Source organism: Pseudophryne corroboree, chromosome 6 (genome assembly GCF_028390025.1).
Source record: "Pseudophryne corroboree isolate aPseCor3 chromosome 6, aPseCor3.hap2, whole genome shotgun sequence".
NCBI classification, from domain to species: domain Eukaryota; kingdom Metazoa; phylum Chordata; class Amphibia; order Anura; family Myobatrachidae; genus Pseudophryne; species Pseudophryne corroboree.
In genome coordinates, this window is record NC_086449.1 from 777,927,566 (window position 1) to 777,937,013 (window position 9,448).

The 9,448-nt window shown below is 43.6% G+C and overlaps 1 long non-coding RNA gene across 1 annotated transcript; it reads right to left on the minus strand.

Moving 5' to 3' along the window:
* Window positions 1-5,960: 5,960 nt before the first annotated feature.
* Window positions 5,961-7,795, minus strand: LOC134935712 (uncharacterized). Its single transcript, XR_010180359.1, has 2 exons — window positions 7,660-7,795; window positions 5,961-6,638 (listed from the first exon to the last, which is right to left on the minus strand). It is a non-coding gene; the product is annotated as an uncharacterized LOC134935712 (long non-coding RNA).
* Window positions 7,796-9,448: the final 1,653 nt, after the last annotated feature.

The following is a 9,448-nucleotide window of genomic DNA, read 5'->3' on the forward strand; positions in this document are numbered from 1 at the left end:
AAAGAGGCTTTTTACTGATATTTGGTGTTTTGGATTTGACATGCTCTGTACTATGACATTGGGCATCGGCCTTGGCAGACGACGTTGCTGGCATTTCATCGTCTCGGCCATGACTAGTGGCAGCAGCTTCAGCACGAGGTGGAAGTGGATCTTGATCTTTCCCTAATTTTGGAACCTCAACATTTTTGTTCTCCATATTTTAATAGGCACAACTAAAAGGCACCTCAGGTAAACAATGGAGATGGATGGATTGGATACTAGGTTACAATTATGGACGGGCTGCCGAGTGCCGACACAGAGGTAGCCACAGCCGTGAACTACCGCACTGTACTGTGTCTGCTGCTAATATATATAGACTGGTTGATAAAGAGATAGTATACTCGTAACTAGTATGTATGTATAAAGAAAGAAAAAAAAACCACGGTTAGGTGGTATATACAATTATGGACGGGCTGCCGAGTGCCGACACAGAGGTAGCCACAGCCGTGAACTACCGCACTGTACTGTGTCTGCTGCTAATATATAGACTGGTTGATAAAGAGATAGTATACTCGTAACTAGTATGTATGTATAAAGAAAGAAAAAAAAACCACGGTTAGGTGGTATATACAATTATGGACGGGCTGCCGAGTGCCGACACAGAGGTAGCCACAGCCGTGAACTACCGCACTGTACTGTGTCTGCTGCTAATATATAGACTGGTTGATAAAGAGATAGTATACTCGTAACTAGTATGTATGTATAAAGAAAGAAAAAAAAACCACGGTTAGGTGGTATATACAATTATGGACGGGCTGCCGAGTGCCGACACAGAGGTAGCCACAGCCGTGAACTACCGCACTGTACTGTGTCTGCTGCTAATATATAGACTGGTTGATAAAGAGATAGTATACTCGTAACTAGTATGTATGTATAAAGAAAGAAAAAAAAACCACGGTTAGGTGGTATATACAATTATGGACGGGCTGCCGAGTGCCGACACAGAGGTAGCCACAGCCGTGAACTACCGCACTGTACTGTGTCTGCTGCTAATATATAGACTGGTTGATAAAGAGATAGTATACTCGTAACTAGTATGTATGTATAAAGAAAGAAAAAAAAACCACGGTTAGGTGGTATATACAATTATGGACGGGCTGCCGAGTGCCGACACAGAGGTAGCCACAGCCGTGAACTACCGCACTGTACTGTGTCTGCTGCTAATATATAGACTGGTTGATAAAGAGATAGTATACTCGTAACTAGTATGTATGTATAAAGAAAGAAAAAAAAACCACGGTTAGGTGGTATATACAATTATGGACGGGCTGCCGAGTGCCGACACAGAGGTAGCCACAGCCGTGAACTACCGCACTGTACTGTGTCTGCTGCTAATATATAGACTGGTTGATAAAGAGATAGTATACTCGTAACTAGTATGTATGTATAAAGAAAGAAAAAAAAACCACGGTTAGGTGGTATATACAATTATGGACGGGCTGCCGAGTGCCGACACAGAGGTAGCCACAGCCGTGAACTACCGCACTGTACTGTGTCTGCTGCTAATATATAGACTGGTTGATAAAGAGATAGTATACTCGTAACTAGTATGTATGTATAAAGAAAGAAAAAAAAACCACGGTTAGGTGGTATATACAATTATGGACGGGCTGCCGAGTGCCGACACAGAGGTAGCCACAGCCGTGAACTACCGCACTGTACTGTGTCTGCTGCTAATATAGACTGGTTGATAAAGAGATAGTATACTCGTAACTAGTATGTATGTATAAAGAAAGAAAAAAAAACCACGGTTAGGTGGTATATACAATTATGGACGGGCTGCCGAGTGCCGACACAGAGGTAGCCACAGCCGTGAACTACCGCACTGTACTGTGTCTGCTGCTAATATATAGACTGGTTGATAAAGAGATAGTATACTCGTAACTAGTATGTATGTATAAAGAAAGAAAAAAAAACCACGGTTAGGTGGTATATACATTATGGACGGGCTGCCGAGTGCCGACACAGAGGTAGCCACAGCCGTGAACTACCGCACTGTACTGTGTCTGCTGCTAATATAGACTGGTTGATAAAGAGATAGTATACTCGTAACTAGTATGTATGTATAAAGAAAGAAAAAAAAACCACGGTTAGGTGGTATATACAATTATGGACGGGCTGCCGAGTGCCGACACAGAGGTAGCCACAGCCGTGAACTACCGCACTGTACTGTGTCTGCTGCTAATATATAGACTGGTTGATAAAGAGATAGTATACTACTAATATTATATATACTGGTGGTCAGGTCACTGGTCACTAGTCACACTGGCAGTGGCACTCCTGCAGCAAAAGTGTGCACTGTTTAATTTTAATATAATATTATGTACTCCTGGCTCCTGCTATAACCTATAACTGGCACTGCAGTAGTGCTCCCCAGTCTCCCCCACAATTATAAGCTGTGTGAGCTGAGCAGTCAGACAGATATATAATATATAGATGATGCAGCACACTGGCCTGAGCCTGAGCAGTGCACACAGATATGGTATGTGACTGACTGAGTCACTGTGTGTATCGCTTTTTTCAGGCAGAGAACGGATATATTAAATAAACTGCACTGTGTGTCTGGTGGTCACTCACTATATAATATATTATGTACTCCTGGCTCCTGCTATAACCTATAACTGGCACTGCAGTAGTGCTCCCCAGTCTCCCCCACAATTATAAGCTGTGTGAGCTGAGCAGTCAGACAGATATATATAATATTATATATAGATAATAGATGATGCAGCACACTGGCCTGAGCCTGAGCAGTGCACACAGATATGGTATGTGACTGAGTCACTGTGTGCTGTGTATCGCTTTTTTCAGGCAGAGAACGGATTATAAATAAAACTGGTGGTCACTGGTCACTATCAGCAAAACTCTGCACTGTACTGAGTACTCCTAATGCTCCCCAAAATTAGTAAATCAAGTGTCTCTCTAATCTATTCTAAACGGAGAGGACGCCAGCCACGTCCTCTCCCTATCAATCTCAATGCACGTGTGAAAATGGCGGCGACGCGCGGCTCCTTATATAGAATCCGAGTCTCGCGATAGAATCCGAGCCTCGCGAGAATCCGACAGCGTCATGATGACGTTCGGGCGCGCTCGGGTTAACCGAGCAAGGCGGGAAGATCCGAGTCGCTCGGACCCGTGAAAAAAAACATGAAGTTCTGGCGGGTTCGGATTCAGAGAAACCGAACCCGCTCATCTCTACCAATAATACCATTGATTAGAACGAATAATTCCAGTGATTTTGTCATTTTCTTCCAGTGATTTGGACCAATAATACCATCGATTAGAACAAATAATTCCTGTGATATTGAGGTGTTTGTGTCGCTTAGCTTAGCCGTCCAGCGACCACAGTGCACCTCTTTTTCTCTTTTCTTTGCATCATGTGCTGTTTGGGGCCAATTTTTTTAAGTGCCATCTTGTCTGACACTGCAGTGCCACTCCTAGATGGGCCAGGTGTTTGTGCCGCCCTCTTGGGTCGCTTTGCTTAGTCATCCAGCGACCTTGGTGCAAATTTTAGGACTAAAGTATTGTGAAGTGTGAGGTGTTCAGAACAGACTGGAAATGAGTGGAAATTGTGGTTATTGAGGTTAATAATACTATAGGATCAAAATTACCCCCAAATTCTATGATTTAAGCTGTTTTTGAGGGGTTTTTGAAAATAAAACACCCGAATCCAAAACACACCCAAATCCGAATAAAAATTTTCAGGGAGGTTTTGCCAAAACGCGTCCGAATCTAAAACACGGCCGCGGAACCGAATCCAAAACCAAAACACAAAACCCGATAAATGTCCGGTGCACATCTCTAGTTTTAAGATGCACCAAGAGGGTTTGCAATGTCTAAAGAAGCTGTAAGTGGACATGTCACTGCTTGCATATACACATGTACATGCTGTACACCAACGAATGGCTTGTACCAATAATAGCATACAGAAGCAAAAGATGCACACACAGATGTGCCCGAGTTTGACTCAGAATCAGGCCCAATATTTTGGTTATTATATATGTTTTAATGGGGTTGGTATCAGGATCCCGACGGTTGGGATGCCAGCTGTCAAAATACAGACAGCGGCATCCCGATGTTGAAAATACCGACATGAACTAATTAACTAAGCTAACCCTGATCCCTAACCCCCTTAACCCTAACCCACCTTTCCCGTAGCCTAAACCTAACCGCCCCCCACCACAGCCTAACCCTAATGCTCCCCGGGCGTGCCTAACCCTTACCCTCCCTCCCCACAGCTTAACCCTGACCTCATTCCACACCCCCCGCAACCTAAACCTAACATCCCTCCCCCCCGCGGCTTATCTCTGGTTGACTGTGTGATCATCGTTCGAGATTCCGGCGCCGGTATAGTGATCAATGTCAGGATCCCTGCGCCGGTTTTCTGAGTACTGTCGGGATTCTGACATCGGTATTTCGACTGCCAGGATCCCGACCACAGGGATCCTGACTGAATCCTGTTTTAATGGCGCTAAACTATCTGTATATTATATTCTGGTGCTATACACATAAAATATTTTGGGGGGGACAGTGGTGCAGGCTTTGGTTTTTATTGAGGGGGGTTGGCAATACACAAAAAAGGACCCAACAAACAGTATATATAACACTACAAGCAGCACACTCAGTTTGCTCCCTCCCCACCCCAAAGAAATAATATTTACTACACAAAACTTTTCTATACAGGCAAGCAGGGATTGGCTGTACACAGAGTGCATCTCCAGAGACCCTTTTGTTTTATATAAGCGAGTTCTTGATCCTAATTTCTGGGTAAAATACACGCTTATATGAATTATTATGCTGTTGAGAAAATGGCGCTGGTTAGTGCTGGAGGACCAAGCCCCGCCCCCTCACCGGCGGGCTTCGGTCCCGCTCAAATTATTTATACTGGCGGGGGTTTATTAATATACTGCCTCCGCAGTATCTCATTTATATGCCAGTGTCCCTTGAGGTTTTTATTGCTGCCCAGGGCGCCCCCCCTGCGCCCTGCACCCTTACAGTGCCCGCTGTGTGTGTCTGTGTGGGAGCAATGGCGCGCAGCGGTAATGCTGCGCGTTACCTCAGTGAAGATCTGAAGTCTTCTGCCGCCTGAGAAGTCTTCTTTTCTACTTAATACTCACCCGGCTTCTATCTTCCGGCTCTGTGAGGAGGACGGCGGCGTGGCTCCGGGACGAACGGCGAGGGTGAGACCTGCGTTCCGACCCTCTGGAGCTAATAGTGTCCAGTAGCCTAAGAAGCAGAGCCTATCATTTAAGTAGGTCTGCTTCTCTCCCCTCAGTCCCACGATGCAGGGAGCCTGTTGCCAGCAGTGCTCCCTGAAAATAAAAAACCTAACAAAAAGTCTTTTACTGAGAAACTCAGCAGCGCACCCAGTCTCCTCTGGGCACAGGATCTAACTGAGGTCTGGAGGAGGGGCATAGAGGGAGGAGCCAGTGCACACCCATTCTAAAGTCTTTAGAGTGCCCATGTCTCCTGCGGAGCCCGTCTATACCCCATGGTCCTAACGGAGTCCCCAGCATCCTCTAGGACGTAAGAGAAAAGAAGTATATAAGGAGATAAAATAGTTCTAAGTGTGTAAGGTGTGAAACACTAATAGAAACACTAAGGACACATTGGCAGACGCTGCTTTGTGCAACCGCAGCAGCCTGTTTACTGTCGTATGCTAATGCGAATATCCGCCATCTATGCCGGTTATCTGTTTGTCTTCACACAGAAGGACGTGCCGCTGAGTATCTCCATCCACAGTCACTATTAGTATCGGGACTTACACCCACCCCTTACTGGTGATAATGGAATTGTTTTCCCTGATAATATGAATATTTTTTCATATTATGACTAGTTATCATAGTTATATATTTAGATAGACATAAGATATATTTCTCACTACAAATACATTAAATAGAGACAAGAATGCACTGAAGACAATATTTTTGCTCTGGCTCTTTATTGATGTAAAGATTAACTACCAGATATAACCACAGTAAGCTGTAACCAGTAGATGTTGGCCATGGATCACTGTTTTTATGTACTTACCTATTAGAGAAGGTGAGAAAAGGTGGAAAATACACACTGACAGATTTATGCAGACTTCAAAAAAGAAAGGTCGCTCCTTTTCGATTAGAAGATTACAGAAACCTCTCAGTGCATATTTCCCCCTGCTCTAATAGGTGAGTGCATAAAGATAAGAATCCATGGTTACTGGTCAGCTACTGGGTGAGCCTCCGTAACAGCGGCGGAGTTACACAGGGGCCTACAACAGCTCTATGACCTTCGTTAGCGTGTCTTTAAGCATTTCAACCTTGAGTTTTAATAAGGTGTTTTCTGCCGCTAACAAGTTGTTCTCCTCGACTAACTGTTTGTTAATGAGATCGAGGACTTTTATCTGGCGATCCTTGTTCTTCTCACTGGGAGATAGTTTTTTGGATAAACTGCCATCAGAGTGATCATAACCCACTGGCTTGGTTGGAGGCATTTCTTCCTCAAGCCTGGTATGGCGAGGCAAGTGGGCATCTCTTCTCTGAGCATTCCAGCTCCTGTATCTTCTGCATGGACAGCAGGCAGTTATCGACTCCCACAGTGTGATCATCCATCTCGGGGCCATAGTGCTGATGTGGAGAAAGATGAAGAGTAGACAGTGTTAGATGCCTTGCAATGCATTTACAATTGTAAGTAACATCAACTACAGTATTTAAGTATATACATTCATATATAAGATCAACTAGAACCTGAAACTGTAAGCTGTATAATGGCCTTTCTGGACAGTCCATTTCACCGGTTACTATTATACTGATGTAAGCTGAGAACACTTTCATTGTTGGAATTTATAAAATCATCTTCGGTGTCCGACATAAACCTACTTTCTGCCTTCCCTAATATTTTCAGACTTATCAAACCTTCTAAAGAGTATAAAAGGAGCTGTTACCCATAGCAACCAATTATCTTCTAGCTATTATAAATCTAGTATACTCCATGCAATGATACAATAGTTAACATCGGATTGTTGCTATAGGCAACACCTTCCATCATTAGAAGGGATGAGAGATCTCCCCCTAGATTACTAATAATTAATGGTGGCCATGTATTACTGATCTACACTATGGCTCAGTGTGTAATAAGGAAACCAGGAGAGCGGTGAGGATTTCTCAGTACATAAATAGCTCCGTAGTTTGGCTTCAGTGGCAGAAGATGAAACCATCATGGAAAACCTCAGTGACCACTGTAATAAACTAACATACACATGTATAATACAAAGCGTTTTAAATAAAACATGATAGTATTATTTAAATAAGCACCAGCTATGACATAATTTCATTTACTATGTATTTGTTTCCAGTTTAATGTGTAGTATCTGTATCCTATGTTCTGTCTTATTAAATCATTAAAGCAATCATTTCTATTCCCCTCTGATTCTTGTTGCCCATTTATCACAGATTTCTAGCTGTTTAAAACTCATTCCGTATGATAAATGTTGCTCCAGCCAATCAGCTCCCAATGGTAATTTTTAAACACATGACAGTTGGGAGCCTGTTGGCTGGAGCACATATGCAACTGGTTTGAATAGCTGATAAATGGGCCCCTAAGTCTGCTGCCACATCTAGCTGCCCTTGTCTTTGTCCAGTTACTAACCTCAGCCAAGTGTGTTTCTCCTGCCAGTTGTTTCTACTCCTGCCGGTGAGCTGCCGGTGAGCTGTCTGTCTCCAGGTATTGAAGGAGAATGAGAGAGGCAGCAGCCAACCCTAGATATAGGCAGTTGATACCATTATGACATCACAGCATGACCTCACAGAATCCACTACACTGGCCACTGGTTTGAGGCACCTGTCTTTTGTGTGACTGACATAAGGAAAATGTGATATCACACCTTATTTAAAGTTATTACATTCACATTAGAATATGAGTTATTATTTTATGGCAGGGTTTCCCTATTGATTTCCCTATTTGATTATGGGAGACTTTGTATAAACCCAATGTTCACTGTGCTTTCGTTGTTTTTTAATGTTACAGTGTATCCACAATAACCTCAATTAAGGATAAAGCACTGCTTATGGCACTGACCTCCTTCAGAAGTATTAGGATTCTGTTAGTTAAACATCATATTGGCCATAAGACTCAACACAACATCTCTCTCCCTTCCCTGTTAGGCTCTGAGTGAAGCTATGGAAGGTGGTGTTACTTCATGCTGGCTGCTCCCCTGCTGTTGCTGCCTGCTGCGGTGCCTCTCTCATAGTGAAGGGCTGGCCCCATTTTTCTGTGCCATATTCTTAGAGCCTGGTACGCGTGTCCCCTATGACCCCTCCTGTCGTCGGGCCTGCATGTGTCTCTGTGTCTACTTCTGTTCGCAACCATATGGATACAACCTTGCTTTACTTGGCACAAGTGACATAGGAGGGGGGGGGGAGGTGTAGCTAATTACAAATGTTCCCTTATGCAGCGCACTTGCACTTTCAGAGGGGGCGTGGATATGTCTCTTGGATTTGGCCACGCCACCCAATGCCCGCACCTCATTCAGATCTTAGCTTCCATACATGGCATATATCAGAATGCCTCAGCCCTCCTCCATCCCGTCTCTACACAAGATGATGTTGGTCTCACTCTGCATCAGCATGAATATATATGTGCAATAATACTGTGACCACAGTAAATATGGTTAGATACAGTATAAATCATTATCCATTGGTCACACCTCATTACAGTCCGTAGCTTTGTCTCAGAATAGGTAAAATATATTTTTATTGTTGGATTGCACTGTTCCTGCTCTGCTTGGGCCTGCTTAATATTTTAATTAGCCTATGAGCAGGAATAAAATACTTTTTTATATTGTAACATTACTTTTTTCTGGAAAATGGATTTAGAAATAGCTTATTTCATTACACTTGAATAATGTAAAGTGAAACAAAAATTGGAGTGATTGAGGGGTCTATTTATGAAGCAGTGAAAAGTGTGGAGAAGTGAGCCAGTGGAGAAGTTGCCCATGGCAACCAATCAGCATTGGAGTAACATTTATCATTTGCATGCTATACAATTGTACGGAGCAGCTGATTGGTTGCCATGGGTAACTTCTCCACAGACTCACTTCTCCACTCTTTTCACTGTTTCATGAATAGACCCCTTAGCTTTTTCTGAAGCCACAAAACCATGCTGTTGTTCAGAGGGAAAGTACTCTCCGTTGGTGCAGCGCTTGCTCTGAGGTTGGATCAAAGGGGAAAGTGCTGCAAACCTCATGTCACCACACCCACCATTGTGCATCTTCTTGTGCATGCGTACTTTTGTAGGTTTCCTTCTTCTACAGCACAGGCGATACCTTGCAGATAAAATATCCACCATCCGGACTGGAATCTCATCAGTGCCATCAAAGGAGTGCCAAACTACAAAGTCTGCCAATATAAGCCACTTGCCTTCATGGACCAGCTTTGAC